This window comes from Crocodylus siamensis, chromosome 1 (assembly GCF_052110815.1).
Source record: "Crocodylus siamensis isolate JL-2025a chromosome 1, ASM5211081v1, whole genome shotgun sequence".
NCBI classification, from domain to species: domain Eukaryota; kingdom Metazoa; phylum Chordata; order Crocodylia; family Crocodylidae; genus Crocodylus; species Crocodylus siamensis.
This window is the reverse complement of record NC_143395.1, coordinates 48863876-48876477: the sequence shown is the minus strand read 5'-3', so window position 1 is coordinate 48876477 and position 12602 is coordinate 48863876. Positions and strand designations below refer to the sequence as shown.

The following is a 12602-nucleotide window of genomic DNA, read 5'->3' as shown; positions in this document are numbered from 1 at the left end:
TTTCACCCCACTGTGGATTAACATATACACGACATGAGTTTTGCTTTCAGTGCTTTGAGTTGCAGTTTTCCAGAAATCCCTGCACCTATCACCTTGAACCTTGGCAGGCTTCATGCCTTCAGCAGCAGCTAGTATCTAGGCAAATTTCATCTGAATCAGACAAAAAATACCAAAGTTATAGGTATTTCATTGATTCCCCATTATACCCTATGACTGAATCTCTGAATCCCCGAATCTTTTCCAAATCTTTCCTGAATCTATTCGGCTGAATCAAATCAGAAAAACAAGTCAGATCTCCAAATTGAATCAGCTGAATCTGAATTGGCTGAATCGGAATCTCCTTATTAGTTCAAGTGAAGTGCTCAGGGTGGATGTCCCATCTCCTAAGTCTTTACTATCTAGTTTTATATAATAGCTGTTTCCTTTGATTTATGAGCTTTACCACATAAGTGTGCAAATAGGTAATGCTTTGGTGCGTTCTGGGTTTCCATGTAAAATTTCCTGTTGGAAAGGAATAGCTGGGATTTGTGATATGGAGACACACATTACGTATGCTAAATCTAGTATTCCTCTCCTGAGGAGTCTTTTCAAGCTTGTAGTTGAGCCTTGTCTCCTACTTAATGCCTGAAGACAGAGTGCAAGACCAGAAACAAATAGATGGAGTCTCATGAGGGAAATGTTATATAGTAATTTATAAAACATTCAAGAGAAAAAAGGAACAATGTCTTTTTTTTTTTTACTAATTTTGCAAAAGCTGTCTGCTTCCTGTTACCATCAATAACAGTTAGCACATCAGATCTTAGATCTGAAGTCTATTTTCCTTATAATTAAGGCCCAAAGGGAACAGTAAGAATTCCCAGTATATAAGCAAGTCATGCTGGTATGAAAGTTCTAATAACTTTATAAAAATCAATAAAAGTGCTCCTTCCTCTGATTGCTGCTCCTGTGGGATTCTTAATAAAGTTTTAACTGCATTTGGAAAGCATCTCTCAGACTGGTATTTTTCTTCTATAGTATTTGAAAGCAAGATATATTTCAAAGCAATTTTAAATTTTCTGTTTAGCTGGATAAAGATTATCGTCAACACATACACTAGTGTCCAAGATTTTAAATTTTACTAAAATATAAAATAAAAGGAGATAGAGGAAGGGAAATAAAAACTCTGGAATGAAAGCTATGGAAATAACTATTTCCCTATGATCTGCGGAGCCCCTAAGCCACTGTAGGACCAACTTATGTCAAGGAACATACTGCTCCTGCCAGCTGAGCTGGACTTAACTTTGCTTTGAGTTCTTAGAGGCAAAAACTGATGCTGCAACAAAAATGAAGCCATCAGGACTAAAAGCAGCTTGAACTGATATGTTTGTGTTTAAATCCAGATCCTTGACTTCTGACTTATCCTACATTCTAATTAGAGAACAGAGTTCAGGCACAGCTAAGACCATGACATTATTTGGAAGGTACTGAGGGGATAACAGTTAAAAGAAATAAAAGCAGGTAGTTGTTTACATGAGAAAATAAACTGAACAGAATTCTCTGTTGGCATGAACAGGCTCCACCAGCCTTGATGATATATCAGCTATGTATCTCAGTCAAGAAATTATCTCATTTACTCAAAAGGAACAATGAAGCCAAAAGTGAAAAAAGTAAGTTGCAAGTTAACTTCTGGAATATCAACACATCCATGGCAGGTGTTGTGGTGTCTGGTAGTCCAGCAGCAGACAGCATCCCAAATAATTTGCAATAGCTGACCTGCTGTTCTCCTGATCATTGATGGTCCTGCCAGCCTGGGGTTTCCAAGGTGTGTTGGTTGGTGTCCTTGATGGCACACATGTCACCATCCTTTCTCCTGCACACTGTGACTGGTGCTTCATCAACTGAAAGGGCTTTTTCTTGGTGGTGATATGGATGGTAGTGGAACCCTGTAGTAATTTCATTCACATCAATGCCAGCTAGTTAGGCAAGATACACAATGCCAAATGTTCAGGAACTCCCACACAATGAAGCACAGAGGGTTTGCCCATGACATGCCCAGTATCAAGTTGGAGGGAGTGACAATGCCTTGGCTGCTATCCAGAGATCCTCCCTGAACTCATGAACCCATTCATGGGCTGAATAGATGCCCTCAAGGAACTTTTAATGAACACTTCAGCACTTACTGAATGGCTGTGGAATGTGGATTTGGCTACCTCAAAATGCACTGAAGGTACCCAAGGACTCACCTGGATGGCGGTGAATGCTGCATGATCCACATCATCATTTTTGCCCATGCAAGGCCATGTGGGGGGCTGTTCCCAAAGCATGGGGAGGGGAAGCAGAGCAATCTGTAACACCCATGGGCACTCCATAGCATATGAGTGGCCTGTGGAGATCAGCCTTGAGGAATTGTATGTGCAGGAAGCTCTGGCAGACCACTTTGTGCAACTTCAGCCACTTTGGTCTTCAAATTGTAGGCATAAAGCCAGGTCCAGCAGTAGGGGAATAGTGGAATTGGTAGCTCTTACTCTGGTGTTAAGCATAGAGCTTAGGCATGCCTGAGGTATCAACTGGGCCATTATTATAACTGTTCCACTACTGAAGGTGATAGGAAAGAAACCCACAGAATACAAAGACAAAGTTGCATCAGTTAAAAAACACCTCTGTAAAATAGTGAAAAGGTTTAATTTCCCAAGTGAATCGAGCAGGTCTACCCATGCACACTGGAATGGGCTGGTATGTGGGGGGAGAGATCATGGTTTGTCACATGACTAAGCCTGGGGTTCCCACTCCATTTTTGGGAATGAACCTCAGAGTGTTTCTGACCCCTCATAATTTACAGCCCCTCATTCACTACCTGAAGTACAGGGGTAAATGGAGCTTTTGGGCTCCCCACCAGTGCAAGCAACTTTATGACGTCATGCAGAGAAGGAGTTCTTCATGTTCCCTCATACTGGCTAGGTTCTTGAAATTAGGAGGTTGGCAGTCTTGCTGGGAGAGACTTGGGCAACACTGGGGAGCTTCTGAGCACAGGAATGGCTGCAAACCTATTGTCAGTAGAGGTGGCCAGGATGTTGTGGACCAGAGGTAGTCAGAGGACTAGGGCCAGTCACTGTCCAACTTCTGGTCCATGCTATTGTCTTGGAGAAGTGGGGAGTCCTTGATCTGACTAAGCTTCATGGTTGTCTACTGGGTTGCCTTTGGGGCATACAACTGAGTGGAACTCACAGTGACTGTTTTCTGAATTTGCATCTCTGTCCCCAGAAATGAGGACCAGGTCCATTATGTGCTGGTGCTGCATCATGTCATTTGCAAGAAGGATAAAGCCCTGCACGTTCCTGATGTGTCATTGACATCACAGGCCCTCCGGAACTGCTGCCTCAGCACCTTGTATTTCAAGTGGCACTGTTACAAAATGCATTTGTATCCACAGGTTACCATTTCTGTGGCAATGTGTTTGAAGATTGCCTGGTTGTGGTAACTAGAACAGAGCATCGACCTCTCCCCAGATCCCAATGAGGTCCACTACTTCATTGTGGTTCCAACTGATAGTGAACTTGCAGACAATGGTAGAAATGGTTGGTGGCACCATGATTTGAACTTGGGACATCTCTCTGGGATGGAGGGCATTCACAACTATGTTCTAGTGGTGGGCTCAACCATGTGGCTGGTAAGCATGGAATGCATGGCAAGTCACTGTGGAGGACAATAAAAAGTGGGCAAGGCCACCTGTGATATCACGTCTGGATGGCAGAGTTCTATCACCATACTAGCATAATGTAGCCACAATGCATTCAAGCAGTTGGAGCTAGGGTGGAAGCAGTGCAAGTACACTGGTGACCAGAGGGCCAAATTCAACCAGGGAATGGTCTTTGTGGCAGGACACTATGTGTGCCTGCCACTTTAAGGCCCTGGAGCTGGCAGCCTCCAGGTGCCTAATGAGGGCAGCCAATTTAGGCTCAGGGCTGCCTATATAAACAAGGCGGTTTGGCTACTGGAGATCAAGTAACAACATTGTCTGGTCTGAGGGCTGCTGAATTTTGTCTGGAGGTAAGGGAGGAGCTTTAGGGGATGGTAGGAGGGTCCTGGTCCTGGTCCTGGTCCTGGGTATGACCAGAACCTACACCCTGCTGGGAGTGGGTGGACTGGTGGGGCTCCCAGTGGTGCAGGAGCCCCCAGGAAATACCAGGCCGGTGATCACCCTGGTGAAAGGCGGGTTGGGGTGCCTTAACCCCTAGCCCTCACCTTTGAGTGGGTCATGTACAGTGGAGGTAGTTGTGGGGGTTTGAGACCCCGAGGAGGAGAGTTGGGGCCAGGCACAGCTATAGACACCTCAGCCCACCTGTGGAGGGAAGCCCTGAGACCCCAAGTAAAGGGGGTGTTATGAGCAGTGTGGAGCCCCCAGTGTGAGGGGGGCTCAGCCAGAGAGAGGGAGCTGAGTCCTGACCCCAGTAAGTCTTTCAATGTGGGGAGGCAGAGGTTGGGTCGAATATAATACCAGTAGTAGTACCACAACCTGCTGTCCCCTGTGAGACCCTGAGGCCCCAGTCATGGTGTGAGGTAACCCCAGATCCCCATGTCTGTGGAGGAGGACCCAGAGAGGACGACCCCAGGATAAGAGTATGGGTCATATAGCAAGGCCTGCTAGAGCTTCCCCTGACTGGCCCAAGTGGGGGCCAGGGCCAGAAGGGCAAGGAGGCCCACTAACAGGGACGCCCAAGAGCTGGGGGCCTAGGGTCCTGACTGGCCTGCAGGTAGGCCAGGACTAGTGTGAGCCGAAGGTCCCAGTCAGGGGACCACACCCAAAGGGGAACTGGTGGCAGGAAGATATATGGCCTGGTATGACAGCGGCAGAGTCTGCCTGAAGGGAGGAGCTCAGTTGGGGGTCCTACAGCAGGATTCTGGGCCCCATTGTGGGGGAATGGTACCTATGAGAACATCAGGATGTCATCTGTGAGGCTTGGGCTGTGGTGTAGGGGAGGAATGGAGCCGCAGATAGCACCCCCTAGCAGCGGGGCAGAAAATGGGGAGCCTCCCGCCTAATTACATCTATTAATTAATCAATTAAGACCAAGGCATGGTGGGCGAGAAGGCGGGCAGTTTGCCCAAGAACAGGTGGGCAGGCTACACAGAGATCGGCCCTGGTAGGCCCCATTACAGTCTTCAGTGTCACCTTGAGGTGGGACTCCAGCAACCACTTCATGCCCAGTGGGAGCTTCATGCACTTCATGGACTAGCACTTCCTTAACCATGCCCATCTCAACTACATGCCTATGAATGGAACCATCTGCTATGGCCCATAGGACAAGAGGTGCTGGCGAAGTGGTTATGAGGTGTTGACCCTCCCCCATGTGCTGTGTGCCTGCAAACTTAATGCCAGAGCTTGGCAGCTCCAACACAACACTGTCCAGAACTGCCTGGTGAAGAGCATCCTGGCCTAACTGGGGGAGATTTCCATGAACCATGCTGTCCCGGGCTGCCAAAGCCAGATGCACCCTGATAGCATCATCACCAACAAGGAAGCCAAGAAGTTCATGGTTGTAGATGTGATCATCCCCTTTGAGAACCAGTATCAAGCCTTCACTAATGCCTTTGCTTGCAAGTGGCTGACATCCTGAGGAACCGTGGCTACAATGTGATGGTTGAGAGTATCCTGTGTGCCTGTCATATCTCCCACCACTATGCCAAGCTGATGTGGTGCCTCATGGTGTCCAACACTATCCACTGGTCCTGTGACATCTATATCAAACACATCATGGTCCAGTGCCACCACACTGACTCCACCAGACCGACCACCACTGAACCAGACCTAGAGGAGACCGTCTGAACCCTGCTCTGAACCTGATGGACTTTGAGAGCTACTCCTTATCCACTGTCCACTCCACTCCACCTGGCAAGGACCCCCGCAATAGGACTCTATGGACTGAGTAACTTCTTTATTCAATCTACCTGCTCCACCAGTGCAGACTTTTGTATGGGTTTGTTTGTATCTATCTTCTTTCTCTCTCAGCATTGCGATCCCCTCCCTCCCTTTCCCCACACCACCCCTTATCCCTCAGGCTTAGATGGCTAACATTTTTGTAGTTATGTAACCTAGTTGGGGACAGCTTGGGGAGTGCAGGCCAGTGCCTGCTGCGCCAGCTCCACAGCCCCTGCCACAAGACATGAATGGCCATGATTCTGCTGGATGCCAGCAGCACCAGGTCCTCCCAGGGGCCCCCCCAGATGTCCTGGAAGGAGGTCCTGCACTGCCTTTAACAGCCAGGAGTCCCTGGCTCAGCCCCCAGTCCAGGTCCGCCACCACCCAGCCCCACCCCCAAGCCCAGTTCCAATGCTCATCACAGCTCCATGCAGGCATGGAGCCAGAGATGCCTGTAGTGGGGCCAGGACTGCATGCCAGCCCTACTGACCCTGGACACCACCTGCTGAGTGGAAGTCACCCATGCTGAGGGAGCATTGGCTGCCCTTGGCCCTGGGCAAGCCCCCCACCAGCCACAGTCACAGAGACTGGGGTGTTGGCCACCTCTTCTCAGGCTCTGCCCCTTAGTTTTCCACATCCCATGGCCCCCCACCCCAGGAAAGTATACAAAGCACACTGTACATAGTTTTTATGGGGAAGAATGTGTTTTATTGTGGGTAGTGGGTAGTGAATGGGCTCTTTGTTGAGAGGGGAGGTTTGGCTCTTCGTGTTGGGGAGGAAGGGAAAGGAGGGGTATGTTTGATGTGAGGGCAATAAATACTTGTTTTTGTAAGATGTCTGCAGTGAGCGTGTTGTTGGGGGTTTGTGGGGTGAGGCAGGGGTCCATGGGTGGTTGGTGCAGGTAGGCTAGTGTGGTGAGTGCTGGAGGAGGTGGTCAGCCAGTGCCTCCTGCACCCAGTGCCCTGGTCCCAATTGGAGGGTGTGTGGCACTTCTGGGGCCTTGGTGGGGGGGGAGGGGGCTGGTGGGGCAGGTCACTTCTGCTACTGCCATTGCCAGTGGTGGTCCTGTTGTCAGTCTGCCTTTGTGTGCCTCCATCTCCTCCACCCAGGCCTCATGGATGAGCTCCCCCTAGGCCTTACAGATGTTATGCAGCACAAAAGCTGTGATGGTGACCTGAGGGTGTTGGCCTCAGTGAACTCAAGGCAGGTGGTGAGAGTGAGCCAGCAGCCCTTGAGGTGACCAAAGGCACATTCCACCAGGATCTGGGTCTGACCCAGACAGAACTTGAAGTGGGCCTAGTGGGGGTCCATGTAACCAGTATAGGGCCACATGCACCAGAGCAGGTGCAGGCGGGGGGATGGGAGGGGTCCCTAATAAAAAAGGTTGGGACAGCCACGGTGCCCAGCTGCAGGTCTGGCAACCTCCTCATGAAGTGCCCGCTCTCCACCAGGCCTGGCAGGCTGAAGTTCCAGAAGATGTGGGTGTCATGGGTGCTGCCCACCCAGCTGGTGATTCCATACATGAAGGTCCCACAGTGATCAATGATGGCCTGGAGCATGATGGAGTGAAAGCCCCTCTAGCTGTAATAGGGGTGGTTTCTGTGGGGTGGGCAGGTGACAGGGATATGGGTCTTGTCCAGGGCCCCAATGTATTGAGGGAATCCCTGGGCACAGACCCCTGCCACCATAGCCAGGGGATCATGTGTGCAGAGCACAGCTTGTCCCAGCATGTCCTGAAGTGTGCCACACAGCTCCAGGATGACCTCCCTAGTGGTGGCCTTGCCCACATCAAACAGTTGGCTAATGAACCGCAGGCTGGCAGGTGTAGCCAGCTTTCGCAGGGCAAGGACCAGCCAGGTGTCTATAGGGAGAATCTATCATATGGCAGTGTTCTACCACTCCAGGTGTGGTCGGAGATGCTCCAGGAGATCTCAGAAGACGGCTTGGACCATTCTGAAGGCCTCCAGCCACTGCTTATTGTCCCAGGTCTGCTGGGCCCAGTGGACCTAGAAATGGTGGGGCTGGAGGCCCAAGATGGCAATGGCAGCCCCAGCAATGGCATTCTGGACTCCATCGTTGATGTTCCTGCTGGGATTCAGCCAGGTGGATGGGATGGAAGTGACAAGTATGTGGTGGAGGCACACGGCAGCCTGGCAGGTGGTTACTGTTTGTTAGGGAGCCAGGAGGGCCTAGGTGGCCATGGACTGAGCAGTGGTTGGTACAGTGGTCCAGCTGGGCCAGTGTGGTGGCCATGAGGAGGCGAGGGCACTTGTCATCATTGCCAGGAGCAAGGGCTGGAGCAGCAATAGCATGGGGAGGCACAGGTTGCTAGGAGAGCACTAGGCAGCAAGGAGGCACAGGTGGCACTTTCCTGCCCCTACACTGCACATCCTGCTGCTAGCCAGGGAAGTGGCTGGCCAGAGAGTAGCAAGCAGGGCTGCCTTTTGAAGATAGCAGTGGGAGCAGATTGGCAGCAAATGTGCTTCTGCCTCCCTGCAGAACACCTGCCCAGCATCATGTAGATGCCTGCCTAGGACCATTTACTCATGAGCAAATTATTCATGACTAAACTGGTGCCACATCAAATGCACACATAGTTGCACCCAGTAGGAGTGAGGGTGATGGAAATCAGTTATTAGTGCACATAATAATTTTGAAAGCATATATTGAAAGAGAATGGATCATCAGATTGATTGTAAAGATGAAAAAGAATGGGCAGGAAGAGTGAATTTCTACCCCAGAAAGCTAAACAAAACCATCATTATTTTGTGTCAACCCTGAAAAACATACAAAACTAGATTAGCAGCTTGTTACAATACTAGACAAGAAAGATGGGTAAGGCCAAATTAGATAAGGATTCTTCTCTGTTAGGTACCTTTAATACTCCACAAGGACATTATTTGTTTTATATATTACCATTTGAGATTAAATGTGCCAGTGAAATATTTTAGAACATGAGTTATGAGACATTTGGCAATATCGCTGGAGAAGCTGTAATTGCTGATGATATGATTATTGCTGCAATTGATGAGGCTGAGCATGATAGTGTCTTGAGAAAGGTAATGCAGAGAGCAAGAGATGAAAATATTAAATTTAACAAAGATACTATCTGATACAAAAAGGGAAGGAACATTATAAGCATCCTATGTTGACTTCAAAGTGACAACAGCAAAAGCTACATTGATAGATTGATATTAGTCATTATGAAACGTAAGAGAGATTCTTACAAAGAAATATTTTGTACCAAACATAGAAGTCTTAATGGAGTAGGAAATATTATAATGTACCTTTCAGAAATCAGGAATGTAATGTTTGCCATCTGGAGGACATTTTCATGGCTCCCTGGTACATATAATTTAATAAAGTAAGATGGAGTCCTAAGTAATCTTTGAAGGTGCTTGACAATTCCTGATCTTTTACTCATCTCTGTGAAAAATAGCATTACTATTTGTATTGTCTGCACATCTCAGTTGATCATTTGCTTTTCTTTGTGAAAGAAAAAAAAATCTGATTTTAAATCCTAAACACTTCAGATCAGAACAATGGATGCCCTGCATTTCAGTTCTGTGGGTACCATACTGCTTGAGATTCTATGGACATATCTACATTGCATCTGGTTGTGCTAGAAATTGCCACTGTGACAGCACACCCACCTACTCACCCCCACTCCATGTGCCCTGAATACAGAGAAAATGTAGCTGTTATCAGAACAATGCTGGGAGCTCCCTATGTCTCTCTAACAGGCACACTAGCGACTGAAAGCCACGTGGCTAAAACCTTTGTGCATGTCAAAAGCTAGCAGTAGGGGCACATGGAGTGAGTTAGCAAGGCATATTTTCATGAAAGTGCGTGTGTCTAAACATGCATTAGACCTGGGAGGAGTTTATTCATGAGTAAGTGATCCCAGGCAGGTGTCTACACATGTAGAGAAGCAGGACCAGATTTGCTGCTAATGACCAGAAACAGCTCCCACTTCCTGTGGCCCTGCAATGGGCCCCTGCAGCCACTAGGGGGAGTTCTAGGCTCCCCTGGGTGTTAGCCAAGGGGCTAGCAGGGAGCACCAGGCCAGGACACAAATGTCTCCTGGCCAGGACTGGGACAATATCCCCACCCTGGGGGCAGAGACCAATGTCCCCCTTCCCTGGCAGCAGGGGAGCTCCTGTCTCCAGCTTCCTGATCGGGGCAGGGGACTTAGAAAGAGCTGCAGGGGTGGGGCAGGTCCCAACCCCCTATCCCATCCACCAGTGGGGCAGCTAGCAGTTAGTCCTGAGTTGGGCGGGGACAGGTGCTTTCTACTAGCTGCCCCACCAGTGGATGGGACATGTCCCACCCCTGCAGCATTTTCCAAGCCCCATGTCTTTGATCACCTGATCAGGGCATGGGGCTGGGACCTGACCCTGACTGGGACAGTTCCCAGCCTCTGCTCCATGACTGTGGGGTGGGGGCTGGAGAGCCTGTTCCCCTCTGAACTCCATGATCATGAAGCTGGACAGGAAACATGCTCCCCAGCTCCTGCCAGCAGGGGGCTCCCAGCACCTGCCAGCAGGGGGCTCCCAGCACCAGCACCCATCAGTGATGGCAAAGTTGTGGCTGGGAGATAAGGAAATCATAATGATTTTGGAGAGGATGCTTGGAGCTCCCTACTGCTGGGGCAGGGGGACATAGTCCCCACCCAGGCTCCAGTGGTGGAGCCCACCCCAGAAGCAGGCAGTTCCTGGGGTCAGGGAGGAATCTCCTGCCCCCGGTATCTGGCTGACCAGGAGCAGATTTATTCCTGGTCAGGCTTCTACACAAGCACTACTTCACAGTAACTAATCAGGTAGCAAATTTCCTCACAATTAGTGAACTTTACTGTGCAGTAAGTGTGTGTACATGTAGATATGCACACTTATTGCATAATAAAATATACTACTGAGCAGTAAAGCATCTCATGGAGATGCACCCAGTATTCCCAACCATGGTTGGATGCAGTATGGCAAACATTATTAAGTGAAGACGTTATGCTGTTCTATTATATGTTCCCAATGTCCAGTTCAGTACTTTCTAAAACTGTGATATTCAAGTAAGGAAAACAAAATGTAGGTTCAATTGTCATAGAATCCTATCAGCTCGCACAAGAGATAGGGGAACATAACGTCCCCTTTCATTCTCTTATTAATTCATACCACAGGTTACAGCATAGAAGTGGAAATAAGATTCATAGAGCTACTTCTACATAACACACAGGTATGAGGGATTTGGAGCAGGCCCAAGATAATACCTATCCCTGGTAAGTCTTAAAACTGCATTGCTAAACTGTGTCACTTCTGAGATTCCTGCCCCCCCCATGTAAACTATTGTTTTATTTTGCTTTATTTATAAGCATGCATACTGAAGGTCTGTTTAAAGTTCATACAAATTGTCTGCATAGCTTTAATATGGTTTTTCTATTAATCTGTGACAAAGCATGACATTTAATATTTTCAGTGTGGCAAACCCATGAAATTTATCAGCCTAGCCTGTGCACTGTATTGAGTACTATTTATAATCTATGGCTTTTAAAAGCAAACAAAGCTAAAGTAAATGAATAAACATGCAGACTTTTCCTCCCCAAAGTAGGTTTATTAATTACTTTTGTGGAATGTAAGTTTTACTGTATTCACAAAGCCATCGTAAATTGTAGCTATACAGTCTTTGTCAAGTGACTGTATATTATTAGAATCATCCAACTTAATATTAAGGCAGTGACTAATTCTGAATGAAAATTCAGGAATTAAAACATTTCTCTTTGATCATGTACATTTCACACAGACCGGTTAGAAGTTTTTGCCATAACTCTGTTTTCAGTGAACCCTTGAAATTACTTTTGGCTAGAAACTTTCTTTCACCACAAATCGCTTTCATGCGTCTAAGCATCATTCATGTCGCTAGTTCCTTGAGACTGACAATATGGCATCACCTTCTAAATATCATCTGTATCTTCATATTATAGTCTTTATATCAAACTACATTGGGATGTTTTTATCATGAAATCCATAGTAGCCTTCAGCCATACTTCAGTCATTCCAGAGCCAGGCAACATGTCTAATTTTTGCTTGTATTGTCATTTATATAATCTCATTTCACTTCCCTGGCACCTCCTATTTGTGTACTTAGTTTCAAAGACTCTGAAGGGAGTGCTTCCCACCTTTTCCCCACAATAACCTATTGTTTGGTCATTAGTTGACTTTCATGAGAGAAATGGATTTGAATTTCTTCAGGCAGAGAAGGAAATGTTACTCATCTCTCCCATATCAAGGAAGCATGTTTATAATAGAGAAACACAGTACCAGCATCACCATGTCCCCCTGCCTAGACTTTAAAAAGACAAAAGTGACCCCTTCTCTGTTCTTTGAAAGTGAAGTCACAGGTTCCTACATCCAGGAGATGCTTTCAAATGTGTGTCCTGAGGGGACAGAAGTACATTCCTGCATCCCAGTGACCTTGGCATTTCCCTAAAGGCTCAGTCTAGTCAGCTCTGTGCACTGCAGACCAGCTATTTTCATCCTGTTCTGAGGCCCCTACCACTCCACACAGCACCTTGCTGTTCAGTAGAGCTAATTTGGGCACCACATTAACACAATTCTAACACTTCTGAAACCTGAAATAGCTATTTTAGAGCTAACTCAGGCAAGCCATAGCCAGGTATGTTGGTGCCTGGTGCAGGTCATGTATGGGCCTCCATATG

General features: G+C 47.7%; 1 pseudogene; it reads left to right on the top strand.

The window, feature by feature from the left end:
- LOC149872792 (uncharacterized) overlaps window positions 1-12602 on the top strand; it is a 48850-nt pseudogene that overhangs the window by 16897 nt on the left and 19351 nt on the right.